Raw genomic sequence first — 13742 nt, 5'->3', positions numbered from 1 at the left:
AACTATAGCCAGCCCTCGGCCCCCACTGCCGCCGCTTCCACGGCACCACAGAGACTGGGGCTGCGGTCTCACCTGTGCTACCTATGCCCCGACGTATGAGGCACGCTCGGCGGCGTTTTTTGCCCGAACCCGGCACGGGGCTTGCGAACGTCCGGGGATTTCTCCCACACCAAAGAGCCCAGCCCCCAAAGCTGTGGCCAGCCCTCGGCCCCCACTGCCGCCGCTTCCACGGCACCACAGAGGCTGGGGCTGCGGTCTCACCTGTGCTGCCTATGCCCCGACGTACGAGGCACGCTCGGCGGCGTTTTTTGCCCGAACCCGGCACGGGGCTTGCGAACGTCCGGGGATTTCTCCAACACCAAAGAGGCCACCCCCCAAAACTATAGCCAGCCCTCGGTCCCCACTGCCGCCGCTTCCACGGCACCACAGAGGCTGGGGCTGCGGTCTCACCTGTGCTGCCTATGCCCCGACGTACGAGGCACGCTCGGCGGCGTTTTTTGCCCGAACCCGGCACGGGGCTTGCGAACGTCCGGGGATTTCTCCCACACCAAAGACCCCAGCCCCCAAAACTATAGCCAGCCCTCGGCACCCACTGCCGCCGCTTCCACGGCACCACAGAGGCTGGGGCTGCGGTCTCACCTGTGCTACCTATGCCCCGACGTACGAGGCACGCTCGGCGGCGTTTTTTGCCCGAACCCGGCACGGGGCTTGCGAACGTCCGGGGATTTCTCCCACACCAAAGATCCCAGCCCCCAAAACTATAGCCAGCCCTCGGCCCCCACTGCCGGCACTTCCACGGCACCACAGAGACTGGGGCTGCGGTCTCACCTGTGCTACCTATGCCCCAATGTACGAGGCACGCTCGGCGGCGTTTTTTGCCCGAACCCGGCACGGGGCTTGCGAACGTCCGGGGATTTCTCCCACACCAAAGAGCCCAGCCCCCAAAACTATAGCCAGCCCTCGGCCCCCACTGCCGCCGCTTCCACGGCACCACAGAGACTGGGGCTGCCGTCGCACCTGTGCTGCCTATGCCCCGACGTACGAGGCACGCTCGGCGGCGTTTTTTGCCCGAACCCGGCACGGGGCTTGCGAACGTCCGGGGATTTCTCCCACGCCAAAGAGGCCACCCCCCAAAACTATAGCCAGCCCTGTGCCCCCACTGCCGCCGCTTCCACGGCACCACAGAGCCTGGGGCTGCGGTCTCACCTGTACTACCTATGCCCCGACGTATGAGGCACGCTCGGCGGCGTTTTTTGCCCGAACCCGGCACGGGGCTTGCGAACGTCCGGGGATTTCTCCCACACCAAAGAGCCCAGCCCCCAAAGCTGTGGCCAGCCCTGTGCACCCACTGCCGCCGCTTCCACGGCACCACAGAGGCTGGGGCTGCGGTCTCACCTGTGCTGCCTATGCCCCGACGTACGAGGCACGCTCGGCGGCGTTTTTTGCCCGAACCCGGCACGGGGCTTGCGAACGTCCGGGGATTTCTCCCACGCCAAAGATCCCAGCCCCCAAAACTGTAGCCAGCCCTCGGCCCCCACTGCCGCCGCTTCCACGGCACCACAGAGACTGGGGCTGCGGTCTCACCTGTGCTGCCTATGCCCCGACGTACGAGGCACGCTCGGCGGCGTTTTTTGCCCGAACCCGGCACGGGGCTTGCGAACGTCCGGGGATTTCTCCCACACCAAAGAGCCCACCCCCCAAAGCTGTGGCCAGCCCTGTGCACCCACTGCCGCCGCTTCCACGGCACCACAGAGACTGGGGCTGCGGTCACACCTGTGCTGCCTATGCCCCGACGTAGGAGGCACGCTCGGCGGCGTTTTTTGCCCGAACCCGGCTCGGGGCTTGCGAACGTCCGGGGATTTCTCCCACACCAAAGAGCCCAGCCCCCAAAGCTGTGGCCAGCCCTCGGCCCCCACTGCCGCCGCTTCCACGGCACCACAGAGACTGGGGCTGCGGTCACACCTGTGCTGCCTATGCCCCGACGTACGAGGCACACTCGGCAGCTTTTTTTTGCCCGAACCCGGCACGGGGCTTGCGAACGTCCGGGGATTTCTCCAACACCAAAGAGCCCAGCCCCCAAAACTATAGCCAGCCCTGTGCCCCCACTGCCGCCGCTTCCACGGCACCACAGAGACTGGGGCTGCGGTCTCACCTGTGCTACCTATGCCCCAACGTACGAGGCACGCTCGGCGGCGTTTTTTGCCCGAACCCGGCTCGGGGCTTGCGAATGTCCGGGGATTTCTCCCACGCCAAAGAGGCCACCCCCCAAAACTATAGCCAGCCCTCGGCCCCCACTGCCACCGCTTCCACAGCACCACAGAGACTGGGGCTGCGGTCTCACCTGTGCTACCTATGCCCCGACGTACGAGGCACGCTCGGCGGCGTTTTTTGCCCGAACCCGGCACGGGGCTTGCGAACATCCGGGGATTTCTCCCACACCAAAGAGCCCAGCCCCCAAAGCTGTGGCCAGCCCTGTGCACCCACTGCCGCCGCTTCCACGGCACCACAGAGGCTGGGGCTGCGGTCTCACCTGTGCTGCCTATGCCCCGACATACGAGGCACGCTCGGCGGCGTTTTTTGCCCGAACCCGGCACGGGGCTTGCGAACGTCCGGGGATTTCTCCCACGCCAAACAGGCCAGCCCCCAAAGCTGTGGCTAGCCCTGTGCACCCACTGCCGCCGCTTCCACGGCACCACAGAGACTGGGGCTGCGGTCGCACCTGTGCTGCCTATGCCCCGACGTACGAGGCACGCTCGGCGGCATTTTTTGCCCGAACCCGGCACGGGGCTTGCGAACGTCCGGGGATTTCTCCCACACTAAAGAGCCCAGCCCCCAAAACTATAGCCAGCCCTGTGCACCCACTGCCACCGCTTCCACGGCACCACAGAGACTGGGGCTGCGGTCGCACCTGTGCTACCTATGCGCCAACGTACGAGGCACGCCCGGCGGCGTTTTTTGCCCGAACCCGGCACGGGGCTTGCGAACGTCCGGGGATTTCTCCCACACCAAAGAGGCCACCCCCCAAAGCTGTGGCCAGCCCTGTGCACCCACTGCCGCCGCTTCCACGGCACCACAGAGACTGGGGCTGCGGTCACACCTGTGCTGCCTATGCCCCGACGTAGGAGGCACGCTCGGCGGCGTTTTTTGCCCGAACCCGGCACGGGGCTTGCAAACATCCGGGGATTTCTCCCACACCAAAGAGCCCAGCCCCCAAAGCTGTGGCCAGCCCTTGGCCCCCACTGCCGCCGCTTCCACGGCACCACAGAGGCTGGGGCTGCGGTCTCACCTGTGCTACCTATGCCCCGACGTACGAGGCACGCTCAGCGGCGTTTTTTGCCCGAACCCGGCACGGGGCTTGCGAACGTCCGGGGATTTCTCCCACACCAAAGAGGCCACCCCCCAAAACTATAGCCAGCCCTCGGCCCCCACTGCCGCCGCTTCCATGGCACCACAGAGACTGGGGCTGCGGTCTCACCTGTGCTGCCTATGCCCCGACATACGAGGCACGCTCGACGGCGTTTTTTGCCCGAACCCGGCACGGGGCTTGCGAACGTCTGGGGATTTCTCCCACACCAAAGAGCCCAGCCCCCAAAACTATAGCCAGCCCTGTGCACCCACTGCCGCCACTTCCACGGCACCACAGAGACTGGGGCTGCGGTCTCACCTGTGCTGCCTATGCCCCGACGTACGAGGCACGCTCGGCGGCGTTTTTTTGCCCGAACCCGGCACGGGACTTGCGAACGTCCGGGGATTTCTCCCACGCCAAAGATCCCACCCCCCAAAACGATAGCCAGCCCTCGGCCCCCACTGCTGCCTCTTCCACGGCACCACAGAGACTGGGGCTGCGGTCTCACCTGTGCTACCTATGCCCCGACGTACGAGGCACGCTCGGCGGCGTTTCTGGCCCGAACCCGGCACGGGGCTTGCGAACGTCTGGGGATTTCTCCCACGCCAAAGAGGCCACCCCCCAAAACTATAGCCAGCCCTCGGCCCCCACTGCCGCCGCTTCCACGGCACCACTAAGACTGGGGCTGCGGTCTCACCTGTGCTGCCTATGCCCCGACGTATGAGGCACGCTCGGCGGCGTTTTTTGCCCGAACCCGGCACGGGGCTTGCGAACGTCCGGGGATTTCTCCCACGCCAAAGAGCCCAGCCCCCAAAACTATAGCCAGCCCTCTCTCTCCCCTGCTTGCATTTTCACACCTGCCCTCGTACTGCATGAGACACTCTTCCCTTCTTTCTTTGTTGTGGAATACATTTCCCCCCGTCACTTCCGCCACACTGCGTAGCACAGGAGAACCCCCACCTCACCCCCCACATCGCCCTGGCCACGCAGGTTCCTGCTCACCTGCATTCCACCCCCCAACCATTCCGTGTCTCCCACACCGACCCCACTGGCCCAACCGCCCCTCCAGTCCATCACTTGGCCCCCACTCACCTTCTCTCTCCCTGCAGCCACTGCCCGGTGACCGGTCTAATCCTTCCTGTGCTCCCACTGGCTCCTTCGCAGCCCCCCAACACAGGGCAGCACCAGCAACATGTCCTCCTCCTCCACCAGCCGCCCCTTTATAGGGAGGGGCCCTGGCCATCAGCCTCACTGCCCTCACCTGGGGCTGCTCCAGCCCCGGCCCACAGCTGGAGCCCAGCAGGAAGAGGGGAGCATCGCTTGAGCCCACAGCACATCACCCCCCACCCCGACATCAGGGTCGGTGCAGAAACTGGGGTGGGGCTGGAGAACCACTGCTCTGGAGCTGGCTGGGCAGGGGTCAGCGAGTGGGGAGCGATTGCACTGTGTGCCACTTGTTTTGCACATTGTTTATTATTATTACTATTATTTCCCCTTCCTTTTTTGTTCTCTTACACTGTTTTTATCTCAACCCAGGAATTTTACTTTTTTTTTCCCTCAATTCTTTCCCCCGGGGGAGGGAGCACACAGCTGTGTGGTGTTTGGCTGCCAACCAGGTTGGACTGCAACACCTGGATCTGTCACAGCCCCTTGCCCTGTGCAAAGGGAGCACAAACACAGCCATGAGGGCAGAGGAGCTGGTCAATGTTTATTCGGTCACACACGTAACAAGTCCTGGGAGGGGGTCTGCTCCGGGGCTTGGGGCCTGTACGCTCCTCCTGCCCCTGGGACACCTCGGCAGTCGTTCTCGGAGCAGCCGATACAGAAAACGAAGAGAGCGCGACAGAGAGCAGGACAGGAATGGAAAGGAAAAAAGTAAACCGAGGGAGAAAGACAGAGGAGCAGAGAAAGGAAGGCACGGGGCAAAGGACAGCGAGATGCGCCCATCAATAAAAAAGGCACGAGGAGCCGTGCAGGGACACGGCTGAGGCAAAAACAGGGTCAGCGAGCACGCCAGAGGGAAAGGGATGAGCAGGGAGCCCAACAGCCGGATCGAGATGGAGAATGGAAAAAAAAAAAAAAAGAGAGGGAGAGGGAGAGGGAGCAGGACAACAGCGCAGAGAGAAAAAGCAAAGGGAGCGGTAGAACAAGCGAGATGAAGGAAGGGAGGAAGAGGGAGTGGGGGAGAAGAACAGAAAGGAGCAGAGAGGTGCAGGGAAGGGGGGGAAATGGCAGCGGCACGGGAAAGCGAGGGGCTAAGGGCAGGGCAGGGTGGGACCCGGACGCACGAGAGGGGACCCAGGGCCTCGAGGGTCTCTCGCTCTCGGGAGAATTTGCCAGCTCGGACGCTGCTTTCAGCTCCTCTCCTCCCTTCCTCCTCTGTAACTCCAGTCACTCGGCCGGCCTCCCCCGGAGAGAATACACGGGGCTCTCCCGAGAGCACAGGGCCAGCGGGCAATGTCCAATGACCCCTGATGTCCCCATCCCTCCCGTGACCCCCGATGTCCCCCTGTCCTCCCGTGACCCCCGATGTCCCCATCTCCCCATGAACCCCCAATGTGCCCCTGTACCCCCGTGACCCCCCCATGACCCCCAATGTCCCCCATCCCTCCCGTGACCCCCAATGTCCCCCATCTCCCCATGAACCCCCAATGTGCCCCTGTACCCCCGTGACCCCCCCATGACCCCCAATGTCCCCCATCCCTCCCGTGACCCCCAATGTCCCCATCTCCCCATGGACCCCCAATGTCCCCCCCATGACCCCCAATGTCCCCCTGTACCCCTGTGACCCCCCCCATGACCCCCCATCTTCCCCATCCCTCCTGTGTCCCCCATCTCCCCCCCAATGTCCCCCCCGTCCCCCCGCCCACCCCTGCGGCCGGCGCACTCGATGTCGAAGCTGAGGACGCACAGGGGGGGAGGCCAAGCCAGGGCCCCTCGGGGGTATGTCCCCACAGCCCCCCCACAGCCCGCATCCGCCTCCAGCTGGCAGAGGGAGGCAGGGGGGGATGACGCAGGGGAGGCCCCCGCCGCAGCCGGAACTGCCCCTGCCCCACCTCCACCCAGCAGCAGCCCACCAGCCCCAGGTCCACCATGAACCTGGGGGAGCCGGTCAGGGGGCACTCAGGGGCGGGGGACAAAGGGGGGACACGGGGGGGGGGGGGGGGGAAATGGGGACCCCCCAGGGGGGAAATGGGGGACACGGGGGGGGGAAATGGGGGACCCCGGGGGGGAAATGGAGATGTCGGCAGGGGAAATGGGGGACACGGGGGGACATGGGGGGGGAGATGGGGGACACAGGGGGGCAAATGGGCGACACAGAAGGGCAAATGGGGGACCCGGGGGGGCAAACGGGGACCTAGAGGGCCAAATGAGGGACCCTGGGGCAGATTGGGACTTAGGAGGTGTAGTTTGAGGACCCCAGGGGCAAGTGGAGACCCCAGGGGGCAGATAGGGGACCCTGGGGACAATTGGGGGACCTCTGGGGGCAAGTGGGGACCCCAGGGAGGGGTGAGGGACCCTGGGGGCAAGTGGGGGGGGCCCACGAGGACAGATTTGGGACCCTGGCAAGGGGGAGGGCAGTCTGGGGACCCCACGGAAGGTTTGGGGACCCCAGGGGAGGGTTTGGGGTGCTGGAGGGTCCCTACCTGATCTCAATGTCGATGTTGGCCTCGAAGGGGGGTGCGGTGTGCATCCCCAGCCCCCCCCAGCGCAGACCCTGCTCCAGCAGCCGCCAGGCAGGGGCCACCAGGCAGGGGCCACCAGCCAGGGGAGGGCCACGACCACCCACACAAAGAGGGCCAGCGGCCCACCCCTGGTACCCCAACATACCTGGGGGGAGGTCCGGGGGGGTCAGCAGCCCCCCAACCCCCCCCCACGGCCACTTGGGGGGCTCCTCCTGCCCCCCAGCCTGGCTGCAGCACGGTTTCCCCAGGCAGGACAGTCCCCAAACCCACCCAGCACCTCCTTGAATGGCGGGGGGGGGGGGGGGCTTGGGGAGGTTTTGGGGGGCTGAGCGGGGCTTGGGGGGCTTCACTCACTCTGTTTGCGGCACAGCTCAAGGGCCAGCATGGCCCGGCTCAGCTTGTCCTTGTTGCCCCGCAGCTCCCGCAGCAGCACCGAGTCCAGCTCCCGCTGCAGCTCCCCCAGGTGTTGCACCTCCAAAACCTGAGCAGGGGGGGTCACGGGGAAAAGGGAGGGCTCACGGGGGGGCCCTGCAGCTCCTCAGGTGGGTGGGGGGCAAGGGAGGGGCACGAGGGGGGCACTGAACCCCCCCCCATCGGGAGCACAACCCTTGTACAAGCCAGTGGAGAATCCACAGATGCAGCTGCTTGGCGGGGAGTTGGGGCGTTCTGGGGGCCTCGGGGGGTGGGGTAGGGGGAGGGCTGGGGGGCTACTCACTGGGGTGGGGGGTCCAGGAAGGCGTGAGAGGACATTTTGGGGAGGCACTGACCCCCCCATATGCCACAGGGAGCACAACCCTTGTACGAGCGAGTGGAGAAACCACAGAGACAGCTAGGGGTGGCTCCCAGGGCATTGGGGGGTGCTCAAAGGAGTTTTGGGGGTGTTGGGAGGATTTGGGGGGGGCACGGAGCCCCCTCCTGCCGTGGGGAGCACAACCCTTACAGGAGGCACTAGAGAATCCCCGGGCGTAGCTGCGGGGGGGTGGGTGTGAGGGGGTGTTCGGGGGGGTCCCCGACTCACGGGGGGCCCCAGGACGTAGAAGTAGGGGGCGAAGCCGTGGCCGTGGAGGCAGACGCTGGTGCCGGCTGCCGTCACCCCGAACATGCGGAGGACGGGGCCGGGGCCGTGGGTGGCCCCCGGCATCCCGGGGAGGGGGGGACCCTGGGAGGAGGGGGGGGGGCACAGCTGGGTGAACCCCCCCGAACTGGGGAGACGGGGCGGCGGGGGGCGTACAGCGGCATCACCCCCCCAGCAGGGGGGAGGTTCGTTGCCCCCCTGGGACCCAGCGGTGCCCCCCTGAGGGACCCATGGGTCTGAGTGGCCCCCCGAGGGCAATTCCCGCCGCTCTTCGGCACTCCCCGGCAATTCCCGACTCCCTTCGGCGATTCCCGCCTACCTTCGGCGATTCCCGCCTACCTTCGGCGATTCCCGCCTACCTTCGGCACTCTTCGCCTGCCTTCGGTGATCCCTGCCGCCCTTCAGCGACCGAGCGCGTCTGGGGCTGCAGTACCCACTTTTGGTCACCGGGCGGCAGCACCGAGCCCTGGAAAGCGAACACCGGAGGGAAGGGGCCGGGGCCGGGGCCGGGGCCGGGGCCGGGGCCGGGGCCGGGGCCGGGGCGGGGGAAAACCACGCAAACCAAACCCCACAGCTACACGCTGCAGGGCAGAGGGGGAAGAATTAAAAAAAATAGGGACAGGGAGCCGGAAAAAAGAGGGCACAAAAGGTAGCTATGCGTACAGAAAGGGGGGGGGGATTGTAAACTAGGGTCCTCGGGGAGCCAGAGACAGCGAGATGGACAAAGGCCAAAAGCGACAGGCGACAGGGCGGAGAGCGAGGAATTCACGAGCAGGGGCAGAGCGCTGGCCAGAGAGAGACGGAGAAAGGCTGGGGCTGCAGTACCCATTTTTTGGTCACGGGGTGGCAGCAGCGAGCGCGGCAAAGCTCGCCCCCGCGCATTGAGCGGGGCTGGAGCTGCAGTACCGCATTGTGCTCACCGGGTGGCAGCACTGAGCGCTGGAAAAGAGCCTCGCTGCGCATGCGCGGGGGCGGAGCTGCAGTACCCGCTTTTGCTCACCAGGCGGCAGCACCGAGCGCAGAGGTGAGGCAGGCAGGGCGGTAGTTCCCAGGGTCCTCCTTGCTTCCCTTTTTTCCTTTTTTCCCAAGGTTCGATCCCTGCGAGCGTGATTGAGACACAAACGAGGTCAGGTGTCGTATGTCCACCCGTTTATTCATAGAATCATAGAATCATGGAATCGTTGAGGTTGGAAAAGCCCTTTAAGATCATCCAGTCCAACCATTAACCTACACTGCCAAGTCCACACTAAACCAGTCAAGGGTAGACCAGACTGAACCATGTCCCCAGGTGCCACCTCTGCCCGTTTTTTGAACACTTCCAGGGATGGGGACTCCACCACCTCTCTGGGCAGCCTGTTCCAATTCTTGACCACCCTTTCCGTAAAGAAATTTTTCCTAATTTCCAACCTAAACCTCCCCCGACGCAGCTTGAGCCCATTTCCTCTCATCCTATCGCTAACTACTTGGGAGAAGAGCCCAACACCCCCTCCTTGCCCCCTCCTTTCGGGCAGTTGTAGAGAGCGATCAGGTCTCCCCTCAGCCTCCTCTTCTCCAGGCTGAACACCCCCAGCTCCCTCAGCTCGGAGAAGAGAGAAAAATAGCAATAGGGAAGGAAGGAAAACAAGAGAGGAAAATTAACCAAGGTTTGGAGAGAGGAAAATTAGCCAAGAATTGGAGAGAGGAAAGTGCAAACAGTCACCACCATGGAGCCGTGGGGTCCGCGCTTCTGGGGTCTTTGGCAGTGGGTGAACCACACCGGGGTCTTCGGTCGCGAGGGATCACACGGGGGTCTGGGGTGGGGGTCTGTTACAGGCTGCTTGCCTGAGGCAGCAACTTCACGCTTGTGCAGAGCTCCCTCGCGTCCTGCTCGCCCAGGCGGATGGCACGTACCCCGCGTCTCCAAGCCCCCCGCGCCCAGGGTCTCAGGCGCCGACCGCGTATGCACGCCCACAGACGATCGTCTGCTCCGGGCAGGCTGTGACCGCGGCCTCGACGCCGTCCTTGCTGCTGTGAGAGCGGGAGACACCTGCACGCTTTCCTGCGGGGTCCTGCCAGCTTTGTGTGGGCAAGCGTTGAGACAAATGTCCGGCCATTTTGTCCCTCACAAGCACCCAGCCCCACAGGGACCCCCAGCCACAGCACCCAAATCCCCAGTACACAGCACCCAAATCCCCAGGGACCCCCAGCCACAGCAGCACCCAAACACGCAGGGACCCCCAGCACACAGCCCCGTATGGAACCCTGCACCCAGGACCTCGGGGACCCCCAGCTCCACAGGGGACCCCCAGCAGGCAGCACCCATCCCCTTGGGGACCCCTAGCACAAAGCACCCGGAATTCGGGGAACCCAGGCCACATCACCCAGCGCCTCTGGGGACCCCCAGCACACAGCACCCAGCAATCGGGAGCACCCAAACACGCAGGGACCCCCAGCACGCAGCACCCAAACACGCAGGGACCCCCAGCCCCGCAGGGACCCCGAGCCACAACACCCAGCACTCAGGGAGCCCCAGCCACAGCACCCAAACACGCAGGGAGCCCCAGCCACAGCACAGACCCTGAGCCACAGTACCCAGCCCCTCGGGGACCCCCAGCCACAGCACCCAAACACGCAGGGACCCACACACACAGCACCCAGCCCCACAGGGACACCCAGGCCCTCGGGGTCCCCCAGCCCCTCAGGGGACCCCCTGCAGGCAGCACCCATCCCCTCGGGGACCCCTATCATGAAGCACCCAGCATTCAGGGACCCCAGGCCACATCACCCAGCCCATCTGGGGACCCCCAGCACACAGCACCCAGCCACAGCACTCAAACATGCAGGGACCCCAGGCCACAGCACCCAAATCCTGAGGGACCCCCAGCACACAGCACCCAGGACCTCGGGGACCCCCAGCACCCAGAACCCAGCACGCAGCATTTGAGGACTCCCACCCACAGCACCCAGCCCTGCAGGGACCCCCAAACACAGCACCCAGGCACTCGGGGCCACCCAGCACGCAGCACCCAACCCCGCAGGGGCACCCAGTTCCCCAACAACCCCCAGTATGCACCACCCAAATCTGCAGGAACCCCAGCCACAGCAGCACCCAGCACTTGCGGACCCCCAGCCACAGCACCCAGCCCCGTACCGACCCCCAGCCACAGCACAGATCCCAAGCCACAGCACCCAGCAATCGGGGACCTCCAGCCACAGCACCCAGCACAGCAGGGACCCCCAGCACAGAGCAGCACGCAGCCACAGCACCCAAACATGCAGGGACCCCCAGTACGCAGCACCCAAACACGCAGGGACCCCCAGTACGCAGCACCCAGGACCGCAGAGGACCCCCAGCATGCAGCACCCAGGACCGCAGGGGAACCCCAGCACGCAGCACCCAAACACGCAGGGACCCCCAGACACAGCACCGAGCCACGAACCGCCCCCCAGCACAGAGCACCCAAATCCGCAGGGACCCCCAGCACACAGCACACAGCCCCACAGGGACACCCAGACCCTCGGGGTCCCCCAGCCCCTCAGGGGACCCCCTGCAGGCAGCACCTATCCCCTCGGGGACCCCTATCATGAAGCACCCAGCATTCAGGGACTCCCAGACACAGCACCCAGCCCCTCTGGGGACCCCCAGCACACAGCACACAGCACCCAGCAACCAGGGACCCTCAGACACAGCACCCAGCCACAGCACTCAAACACGCAGGGACCCCAGGCCACAGCACCCAAATCCTGAGGGACTCCCAGCCACAGCACCCAAGACCGCGGGGGGGACCCAGGACACAGCACTCGGGGGGACCCAGGACACAGCACCCAGCCCCGCAGGGGCACCCAGCCCTGCACAGACCGCAAGCCACAGCACCCAGCAATCAGGGACACCCAGCAATCAGGGACACCCAGCCCCACAGGGGACCCCCGCACGCAGCCCCACAGGGGACCCCCGCACGCAACACCCAGCCCCGCATGGACCCCCAGCACGCAACACCCAGCATCCACAAGGGACCCCCAGCACGCAGCAGCCAGCATCCATAAGGGACCCCCAGCCACAGCACCCAGCCCCACAGGGACCCTGAGTACCGCAGGGACCCTCAGCCACAGCACCCAGCCCCGCAGGGACCCTCAGCCACAGCACCCAGCCCCGCAGGGGCACCCAGTTTCGCAAGGACCCCCAGTATGCAGCACCCAAATCCACAGGGACCCCCAGCACACAGCACCCAGACCTGTATGGACCCCCGCACACAGCACCCAGACCTGTATGGACCCCTGCACGCAGCACACAGCCCTGTATGGACCCCTGCACACAGCACCCAGGACCTCGGGGACCCCCAGACACAGCACCGAGCCACGCACCGCCCCCCAGCACAGAGCACCCAAATCCGCAGGGACCCCCAGACACAGCACCCAGCCACAGCACTCAAACACGCAGGGACCCCAGGCCACAGCACCCAAATCCGCAGGGACCCCCAGCACACAGCACCCAGGACCGGGGGGCACCCACGACCACAGGGGCTCCCAGCCACAGCACCCAGCCCCGCACGGACCCCCAGCACACAGCACTCGGGGACCCCCAGCACACAGCACCCAGCATCTGGGGGCCCCAACCCAAAGCACCCAGCCCTGCAGGGACCCCCAGCCCTGCACAGACCACAGGCTGCAGCACCCAGCAATCGGGGACCCCCAGCACGCAGCACCCAGCATCCACAAGGGACCCCCAGCACGCAGCAGCCAGGCACTCCGGGACCCCCAGCCACAGCACCCAAATCCCCAGGGACCCCCAGCCACAGCGCCCAGTACCTGGGGACCACCAGCCACAGCACCGAGTCCCGCAGGGGCACCCAGCCCCTCGGGGACCCCCACGCCCAGAAGCCAGCCCCTTGGGGACCCCCAGCATGCAGCACCCAAATCCCCAGGGACCCCAGCCACAATACCCAAATTCCCAGGGAGCCACAGCACCCAGGCCCACAGGTGACCCCCAACACGCAGAACCCAGCACTCAGGGACCCCCAATCACAGCACCCAGCCCTCAGAGACCCCCAAGCCACAGCAGCACCCAGCCCTCAGAGACCCCCAGGCGATCGGGGGACCCCCAGTACGCAGCACCCAGCAATCAGGGACCCCCAGCCACAGCACTTAAACACGCAGGGACCCCCAGCCACAGCACCCAAATCCTGAGGGAACCCCAGCACACAGCACCCAGGACCTCGGGGACCGCCAGCCACAGCGCCCAGTACCTGGGGACCCCCAGCCACAGCACCCAGTCCCGCAGGGGCACCCAGTCCCAGCACCCATCACCCTCCCGGACCCCCAGCACGCAGCACTCAGGGACCCCCAGCCACAACACCCAGCCCCGCAGGGGACCCCCAGCCCTGCACATACCCCAAGCCATGGCACCCAGCAATCAGGGACTCCGAGCTGCAGCACGCAAACATGCAGGGACCCCCAGCCCGCAGCACCCAGGCCTGCAGAGGACCCCCAACACCCAGAACCCAGCCACAAACCGCCCCCCAGCACACAGCACCCTAATCCGCAGGGACCCTCAGCACACAGCACCCAAATCAGCATGGACCCCCAGGCACTTGGGGACCCCCAGCCCCGCAGGGTACCCCCAGCAGGCAGCACCCATCCCCTCAGGGACCCCTAGCAC

This window comes from Pelecanus crispus, chromosome 10, assembly GCF_030463565.1.
Source record: "Pelecanus crispus isolate bPelCri1 chromosome 10, bPelCri1.pri, whole genome shotgun sequence".
NCBI lineage: Eukaryota > Metazoa > Chordata > Aves > Pelecaniformes > Pelecanidae > Pelecanus > Pelecanus crispus.
The sequence above is the reverse complement of the archived record's forward strand: the minus strand, read 5'-3'. Positions refer to the sequence as shown.